Source organism: Littorina saxatilis, linkage group LG11, assembly GCF_037325665.1.
Source record: "Littorina saxatilis isolate snail1 linkage group LG11, US_GU_Lsax_2.0, whole genome shotgun sequence".
Taxonomy (NCBI): Eukaryota; Metazoa; Mollusca; class Gastropoda; order Littorinimorpha; family Littorinidae; genus Littorina; species Littorina saxatilis.
The window spans coordinates 16,743,879-16,753,935 of record NC_090255.1 but is presented as its reverse complement, the minus strand read 5'-3'; the positions used below and the strand labels follow the sequence as shown (position 1 = coordinate 16,753,935).

At 42.2% G+C, this 10,057-nt stretch overlaps 1 protein-coding gene across 1 annotated transcript in view; it reads left to right on the top strand.

Moving 5' to 3' along the window:
- Nucleotides 1-10,057, top strand: part of LOC138979878 (uncharacterized) — a 61,996-nt gene that overhangs the window by 11,727 nt on the left and 40,212 nt on the right. The window lies entirely within an intron of this gene.

The following is a 10,057-nucleotide window of genomic DNA, read 5'->3' as shown; positions in this document are numbered from 1 at the left end:
CCCCCTCTCTCTTTCTCTGTTCCACTGTCAGTCTTACCATCTCCCTCTCCCCCTCTCTCTTTCTCTGTTCCACTGTCAGTCTTACCATCTCCCTCTCCCCCTCTCTTTCTCTGTTCCACTGTCAGTCTTACCATCCCCCTCTCCCCCTCTCTCTTTCTCTGTTCCACTGTCAGTCTTACCATCTCCCTCTCCCCCTCTCTCTTTCTCTGTTCCACTGTCAGTCTTACCATCTCCCTCTCCCCCTCTCTCTTTCTCTGTTCCACTGTCAGTCTTACCATCCCCCTCTCCCCCTCTCTCTTTCTCTGTTCCACTGTCAGTCTTACCATCTCCCTCTCCCCCTCTCTCTTTCTCTGTTCCACTGTCAGTCTTACCATCTCCCTCTCCCCCTCTCTCTTTCTCTGTTCCACTGTCAGTCTTACCATCCCCCTCTCCCCCTCTCTCTTTCTCTGTTCCACTGTCAGTCTTACCATCCCCCTCTCCCCCTCTCTCTTTCTCTGTTCCACTGTCAGTCTTACCATCTCCCTCTCCCCCTCTCTCTTTCTCTGTTCCACTGTTCCACTGTCAGTCTTACCATCCCCCTCTCCCCCCTCTCTCTTTCTCTGTTCCACTGTCAGTCTTACCATCCCCCTCTCCCCCTCTCTCTTTCTCTGTTCCACTGTCAGTCTTACCATCCCCCTCTCCCCCTCTCTCTTTCTCTGTTCCACTGTCAGTCTTACCATCTCCCTCTCCCCCTCTCTCTTTCTCTGTTCCACTGTTCCACTGTCAGTCTTACCATCCCCCTCTCCCCCTCTCTCTTTCTCTGTTCCACTGTCAGTCTTACCATCCCCCTCTCCCCCCTCTCTCTTTCTCTGTTCCACTGTCAGTCTTACCATCCCCCTCTCCCCCTCTCTCTTTCTCTGTTCCTCTGTCAGTCTTACCATCCCCCTCTCCCCCTCTCTCTTTCTCTGTTCCACTGTCAGTCTTACCATCCCCCTCTCCCCCTCTCTCTTTCTCTGTTCCACTGTCAGTCTTACCATCCCCCTCTCCCCCTCTCTCTTTCTCTGTTCCACTGTCAGTCTTACCATCCCCCTCTCCCCCTCTCTCTTTCTCTGTTCCACTGTCAGTCTTACCATCCCCCTCTCCCCCTCTCTCTTTCTCTGTTCCACTGTCAGTCTTACCATCTCCCTCTCCCCCTCTCTCTTTCTCTGTTCCACTGTCAGTCTTACCATCCCCCTCTCCCCCTCTCTCTTTCTCTGTTCCACTGTCAGTCTTACCATCCCCCTCTCCCCCTCTCTCTTTCTCTGTTCCACTGTCAGTCTTACCATCCCCCTCTCCCCCTCTCTCTTTCTCTGTTCCACTGTCAGTCTTACCATCCCCCTCTCCCCCTCTCTCTTTCTCTGTTCCACTGTCAGTCTTACCATCCCCCTCTCCCCCTCTCTCTTTCTCTGTTCCACTGTCAGTCTTACCATCCCCCTCTCCCCCTCTCTTTCTCTGTTCCACTGTCAGTCTTACCATCCCCCTCTCCCCCTCTCTTTCTCTGTTCCACTGTCAGTCTTACCATCCCCCTCTCCCCCTCTCTTTCTCTGTTCCACTGTCAGTCTTACCATCCCCCTCTCCCCCCTCTCTTTCTCTGTTCCACTGTCAGTCTTACCATCTCCCTCTCCCCCTCTCTCTTTCTCTGTTCCACTGTCAGTCTTACCATCCCCCTCTCCCCCTCTCTCTTTCTCGTTTCCTTTAACCCTGCTTCAGTCCTTTTTGTCAGACTTAATATTTCAAGATGTTTGTTCAACTCACTGCTTTATACACGTCTGCATACACTTCCTGACAAGCAGTATTCGCATTTATGGCCAGCAGTATTCCTTTTTGTCCCTTCAATTTGATGTATACAGCTTATTTATATAGCAGGACAATCCATGAATATTGCAGATTATATTGTGGCAAATGATTCAGTTGTATGGCAATAAATGCCTGTGAAGGACAGTTCTACGCTTTTGTTGTTGATGAATGACTGAGCAAAGACAAATGGGGGAGGGGGGGGGGGGGATTTGTCCTCCCATGATAAGGGCTTATGTGTGGTGATGGCGGAGGTTAGTTGGCCAAGATAGCTTAATTGACACAAAATGCTCACAAGCTGTTTATTTCAGATGTGATCCACACCAAGAAAAAAACCATGTTATCACCATTCTGTTATACAATTTTACCATTTCTAATTTCTTTATTATGAACGAAATAGGCCCGTACAATGCTTTCAGCTTTGTACAGCTGTTTTGACAGCAACGCAAAACTCTATACTATATTTATTTAAATCAGACAAAGTACACAGCTTTTTGGACTCGTATTGTTCTTTGCAGAAAAAAAGATAGCCCGTAGAACGTTAAATGTCGGTTAAAATACCATGACAATAAGAATTTACGCAGCTGACGTAGACATGCAGTGATTAAATCCTATTCCTCTCAGCGTTGAAACGGGCCCACATACACGGTGTATTTGCATTCATCAGAGACCCAATGTTTGCAAACCCTCGGGGCAGCATCATTACAGTGGAACTCACTATTAAGACCCCCCGATTTCAGACTTTTCTTTTAAGACCATGCTTTCTCAGATTTTCTGTTCATAACCAATGTAAAAAAAAAAACAAGGCGCGTAAGGCGAAATTACTACATTTAGTCAAGCTGTGGAACTCACAGAATGAAACTGAACGCACTGCATTTTTTCACAATGACCGTAGTCCGCCGCTTGTGCATAACGAAGTGAAACTGACGAGCCTGTTCGGCGCGGTAGTGGTTTCGCTGTGCTGCATAGCACGCTTTTCTATACCTCTCTTCGTTTTAACTTTCTGAGCGTGTTTTTAATCCAAACATATCATATCTATATGTTTTTGGAATCAGGAACCGACAAGGAATAAGATGAAAGTGTTTTTAAATTGATTTCGAAAATTTAATTTTGATCCTAATTTTTATATTTTTAATTTTCAGAGCTTGTTTTTAATCCAAATATAACATATTTATATGTTTTTGGAATCAGAAAATGATGAAGAATAAGATGAATGTAAATTTGGATCGTTTTATAAAAACAATAATTTTTTTACAATTTTCAGATTTGTAATGGCCAAAGTCATCAATTAATTTTTAAGCCACCATGCTGAAATGCAATGTACCGAAGTCCGGCCTACGTCGAAGATTGCTTTACAAAAATTTCAATCAATTTGATTGAAAAATGAAGGTGTGACAGTGCCGCCTCAACTTTTACAAAAAGCCGGATATGACGTCATCAAAGACATTTATCGAAAAAATGAAAAAAACGTATGGGGATATCATACCCAGGAACTCTCATGTCAAATTTCATAAAGATCGGTCCAGTAGTTTACTCTGAATCGCTCTACACACACACACAGACAGACACACACACACACACATACACCACGACCCTCGTCTCGATTCCCCCTCTATGTTAAAACATTTAGTCAAAACTTGACTAAATGTAAAAATGAAAAGGTTTTGAGAAACTCTGAAAACAATATACCTACCTGTGTAAACTTCTAACTCCTTTTTAAGACCTGATTTTCGCCGAGTCGTGGAGGTCTTATACGGAAGGTTCCACTGTAATTCCATGGGAGATGTATTTAGTTCTTACCCTACCCTTCCCATTTCTGTTTCAAAGGCGTGTATTTGCTTTCTTCGTTCTGCAAACTGTCCATTCGCCTTGTGCTTGAAGAAAAGTTGTCACGATTAAGAATATTGGAGGCTGGATTATGCTGTGTTGAGCGAGGTGTTTGTACGTAGTCCCCATTGGCTACTGTACAATCATGTATATGGATGTCATTGTCAGTGAAGTGGAGGGTGTGCTGAATGTGTCACTGTGTCAGGTGTGTGAGTTGTGTGTGTGTGTGTGTATGTGTTGTGCGTGTGCGTGCGTGAGTGTGTGTGAGTGTGTGTGTGTGATGTGTGTATCTGTGTGTGTGTGAAGAGAGGGGGGAGGAGTGGTGCATAGAAAAGAAAAGATGGAGGTAGGCTTAAGTGTACCTCTCGGACTTCAAGTTTGTTTTTAAGCGCGAGTCACGACAAGCTTGTTTTTTATATTTAGTCAAGTTTTGACTAAATATTTTAACATCGAGGGGGAATCGAAACGAGGGTCGTGGTGTATGTGCGTGTGTGTGTCTGTCTGTCTGTGTGTGTGTGTGTGTGTGTGTAGAGCGATTCAGACTAAACTACTGGACCGATCTTTATGAAATTTGACATGAGAGTTCCTGGGTATGAAATCCCCAGACGTTGTTTTCATTTTTTTTATAAATGTCTTTGATGACGTCATATCCGGCTTTTCGTGAAAGTTGAGGCGGCACTGTCACGCCCTCATTTTTCAACCAAATTGGTTGAAATTTTGGTCAAGTAATCTTCGACGAAGCCCGGACTTCGGTATTGCATTTCAGCTTGGTGGCTTAAAAATTAATTAATGACTTTGGTCATTAAACATCTGAAAATTGTAAAAAAAAATAAAAATTTATAAAACGATCCAAATTTACGTTCATCTTATTCTCCATCATTTTCTGATTCCAAAAACATATAAATATGTTATATTTGGATTAAAAACAAGCTCTGAAAATTAAATATATAAAAATTATTATCAAAATTAAATTGTCGAAATCAATTTAAAAACACTTTCATCTTATTCCTTGTCGGTTCCTGATTCCAAAAACATATAGATATGATATGTTTGGATTAAAAACACGCTCAGAAAGTTAAAACAAAGAGAGGTACAGAAAAGCGTGCTATCCTTCTTAGCGCAACTACTACCCCGCTCTTCTTGTCAATTTCACTGCCTTTGCCATGAGCGGTGGACTGACGATGCCACGAGTATACGGTCTTGCTGAAAAATGGCATTGCGTTCAGTTTCATTCTGTGAGTTCGACAGCTACTTGACTAAATATTGTATTTTCGCCTTACGCGACTTGTTTTAACCTTTTGTTTAATGTGGGTTTTTTTCTAATTTCTCAGCTCATTTCGATATTTCTTATGTATTCGCTTGGTTACCAGGTCAGTCTGAGGTGCACGAAGGTAAACTGGGTGCTACTTAACTGGACAGGGAACAAGCCGCGGGTTGAAATTACGACAAATATGAATTGTTACCCATCCGACCCCGCGGCTGTGTACCACCCATAGCACCCAGTTTCGCTTCGATACAAGATACAAGATACAAGAAGTTTTATTGTCCTCATCAATACAAGGAAATTTGGCACGTCAGCGGCCTTGGTTTCAAACTTACTGTTAATTGTTGTCTATATCTTCAGAGCGCTTACATCTTTTCCTATCTTAAATCAAACAAGTTTCGTTCAGAAGCCAACGGAAACCTGTAAATCCTGTTTTCACATTCCTGAAAAAAGGATAATTATTAAACTTTAAAAAAAAAACCCACCTGAAACGTGTATGAGTGTTTGTGTGTGTGAGTGTGTCTGAGTCTGTGCGTGTGTGTGTGTGTGTGTGGCGTGTGGCGTGTGCGTGTGTGTGTGTGTCTGTATGTCACAGTGTCTGTCTGTCTTTCTGTCTGGCTGGCTGGCTGCCACTGTGTGTGTGTGTGTGTGTGTGTGTGTGTGTGTGAGAGAGAGAGAGAGAGAGAGAGAGAGAGAGAGAGAGAGAGAGAGAGAGAGAGAGAGAATACTGTAGTTTTCAGGTGTTCAAACTTCCGTCTTCTGAAAAATTGAAAGGAGCGTATCCCAAAAATAATGCGCGCATGTTTAGTTTTATACCTGAATCATAGCTCTCTTAATATGCTTCGCCATCGTTTACAGAACCAACACTGACGCCAACGTCTCTTCTATATATATATACACGACTAGTGTCTGTCTGTCTGTCTGTCTGTGCGCGATGCACGGCCAAAGTTCTCGATGGATCTGCTTCAAATTTGGTGGGCTTATTCAGAGAGACCCCGGACACAACCTCATCGATGAGATATTTCAACAAGCGCTGCGCGCTGAACCGATTTTTTTTGGTTTTTTGTTGTTGTTGTCGGGATCCACTACCAGTAACTCTTCCTTATCTTCTCCAGTGTTTTCAGCCGCGATTATCTCCCTTCCTCCGTGTGGCGTCAATCCATATTCCCGTTACTACGTTACTATTTTTAGAAGGACACTGCACGTTACTATTTTTAGAAGGTCTCCAGTGTTTTGCGCGTTTATCTCCTTTCCTTCGTGCTCTACTTCTTCCCGGCGAAGCCGGTACCCGGCGAAGTGGGTAATCATCTAGTAACTGATAAATTCATACAAACAGATCTGTAATCAAACAAAATTTTGAATGGCGACAGAGGGTAGTGAAACACAGGAATATTGACATGCAATATTTTTAAGTAGGCCTACATGTCACGCAAATTTAAGGGATAGTCCAAAACACTTACAACTCGAAATGATTGTAATTTTAGATTCATGAATGTGCAGCTCGAAATAAATATAACCATATAGATTAATGAATATATACAACTCAAAAGGTTCATGAATCATGATTGTATCCTTATATAGATCATTTCTTTACCCGCCCTTAAGAAAAATTTGAAGAATTGTTTGAATCAATATTTATCAAAGAAGCGTAGAGCCATCTCGTCAAGGAAGAAGGAGTAACAGAAGGAAATGTACGTATTATTTGATCAGCCTTGCCCATTTTTTTCTCTAGAAATGTCTGAGTCAGTAAGTGGGTTAGTTAAACGTCAAACGGAGGTGTGAAAGTTTGAAGAAAAAGATCGACGAGTAAAATTAGCCAGGCGGTCAAGTATGATCATTACGATGTGTGGATCCAAGAATACGAGCTGCTTGCTAATAAGCTATTTTTGTCCCCAGTTCTAGTGACTATTTGGGACATGAGCTGTTAATACGCTTAAAGAAGAATACGACTGTTGAAGAAGTTAAAGATATACGACACCAACACTCGTGCAGTCCAGCCCGGCCACGCTGACCTCCCCCTTACTCTGATTTGAAACTGCTGGTGTTGTTTGTGATCTGGTCAGAAAGGCCAACTAGTTAATTAATTTTGCTTTCGGACACTCCTCTTGTTGTTCTCTCCAACGAAGAAAAAGTAAAAATAAAAATTAAGAAAAAATTAAGTGAATTGAATTGAACTTAAGTTTTCGAGGGTAACAGAACTTAAAGCGCAATTCAATTCACTTGAAGTGAGAGAGAAGTGAGAGAGAGAGAGAGACATCGAGAGAGAGAGAGAGCGTTTTTTTTGAGAGAGAGAGTGACAGAGAGAGACAAAGATAGAGAGAGATTGAGAGAGAGAGAGAGAGAGAGAGAGAGAGAGAGAGAGAGAGAGAGAGAGAGAGAGAGAAAGAGAAAGAAAGAGAGAGGAAGTCTTATATCGCGCGCGTATCTCCAGACTCGGACTCAAGGCACAGGGATCTATTTATGCCGTGTGAGATGGAATTTTTTTACAGTGACAATACATCACGCATTCACATCGACCAGCAGATCGCAGCCATTTCGGCGCATATCCTACTTTTCACGGCCTATTATTCCAAGTCACACGGGTATTTTGGTGGACATCTTTTATCTATGCCTATACAATTTTGCCAGGAAAGACCCTTTTGTCAATCGTGGGATCTTTAACGTGCACACCCCAATGTAGTGTACACGAAGGGACCTCGGTTTTTCGTCTCATCCGAAAGACTAGCACTTGAACCCACCACCTAGGTTAGGAAAGGGGGTAGAAAATTGCTAACGCCCTGACCCAGGGTCGAACTCGCAACCTCTCGCTTCCGAGCGCAAGTGCGTTACCACTCGGCCACCCAGTTTGTAACATTGAATAAACAAAGGTTCATTTCAAGAGAGAGAGAGAGAGAGAGAGAGAGAGAGAGAGAGAGAGAGAGAGAGAGAGAGAGAGAGAGAGATAGCGTGTGTTTGTGTAGGTGTAGGTGTTTGTGGTTGTTGTTGTTGTTGTTGTTGTTGTTGTTGTTAAATGCTGAATCTTTGTCATGGTTTGGCAGTTGTTCTTACTCTGAAGGATCGTCTGGTTGTCCTAGTTGCCGAATTCTAAATTGAAATTCTTCGCTGACTAAAAGGAGAATAACGGACTCTTTCCTGGGTTTTGTCCTCCCTTCGCAATAGAACGCAATAGATCAGCAGTAACTGTAAGCTATGTACTCGCGTATTCAAAAAAGAAATAATAATATTTTTTAAACTCCACACAGTTCCATCGTGCATGCTTTGATTTTTTTTAAGAGTCCTCTCAGCCTAAAAAAAAAATAAATAAAAAAATCCAGTTCAGGGAAGAAAAGAGAACACCCACAAAAAAACACCAACACTCTGGAGGCTAAATCCCGGATCTAACAAAAACAAACAAACAGATATAGACATGGACTTGTATACGCATCTTTGCAATGACTCTTTCTCAATCCTCTCTGCAACTGTTGCAATGCAAACGGAAATAATTCAATGCGGTTTGAAGAAAGGAGGGTCCAAAAGAAGAGCCTGAAGAAAGCAGAAGAGAAGTCTAGGGCGGTTGAGTGTTTACCATCGTGTCTCCACCCATGAAGAACTGACGAACAGTGGGAACCTTTAACACGGTTCTGGTAAAAGGCTGAGTCACCGACTAATTCGCAAATATCTACATAAACCACCCCGCCAATAGTCCGTTCCTGATCTTCATTTGTTCCATTGTACCTAGTTGTTTTCGTTTTTTCTTTAATAGCTAGATGTAGACAATACAATACAATACAATACAATGCAACACAATGCAATGCAATGCCATGCCATGCCATGCCATGCCATGCCATGCCATGCCATGCCATGCAATGCAATGCAATGCAATATAATACGATACAATACAATCCAATCCAATCCAATGCATTGCACCTGTCGCGATATAACCCTTCGTGGTTGAAAACGACGTTGAACACCAAATAAAGAAAGAAAGAAAGAATGCAATACAATGCAATGCAAAGCAATGCAATAATGCAATACAATACAATAATACTTTATCTCAACTTTAGAATTGTGGGTAGCAACAAGAGAATTGTGGGTAGCAACAAGAGAATTGAACATAAATTATTAACATAAAATTAATAGACTTCAATATAAGTGACGGTCACACACACACACACACACACACACACTTACACACACACTCACACACACACACACACACACACACACACACACACACACACACACACACACACACACACACACATTTTAACATATTGAATATAAAGCAGAAATTACAAATCATATACAAATTAAATCACGTCTGCATGGAACTTCAAGATACCTATCTACCCCCACCCCACCACCTAGGCCTACATAAGTATGCTGCTGACGATGACAACATCAACCACAGAAAGGAAGCAAGACTACACAAGAATTAACCCACACGTAGGCCTATACTAAACGAACAGATATATCGACGTCGTCGTTGAATTTTGGCGTAACTCGTAAACAGCTTTTCAGGAGAAAGACTAATTATTTGTATTATGAAATAGTGTTTTTAATCGTTCCTAGTATGGATAGAAAGGTTAAAGAATGTTAAATCATGTATTGTCAATCGTATTTAAGAAAATATTTCTCACGGAGAATGATTTACTTAGTCTAAAGCACAAAAATGTCAAAATCGCTAAGAATGGAGTTACACCACCATTCCACGACGACATTAATATAACATACTCTGGCCGTGACTCGTGCTTTAAAAAAAAAAAATTAAAACACACACACACACACACACACACACACACACACACACACTCACACACACACACACACACACACACACACACACACAACCAGGTCTATACGTTCCAACATCTTGTCTTTTCTCTATACCACCACTCCCCACTGTGTGCGCTGAACGCGTCATCATCGGCAGATTGTCAAGTGGATGAGAATGGATGCAGAGGCGACCGTACCACCCACCCCTTCTTTTTCACCGGCAGCAGCCTACCCCGACAGTAGCACCCACGTCACGCAGCATACAGAAGAACCTCCCATCTAGGACTTCCATAAATCTGAGAAAATCCGGTTTTAAAGTTGAGGGAGTCTGTATAAAATAGAGGCACATTTTCAGAGGTTGTGTTTGAAAAAAAAAAATTGAAAAAGCAAGGTGTTTCT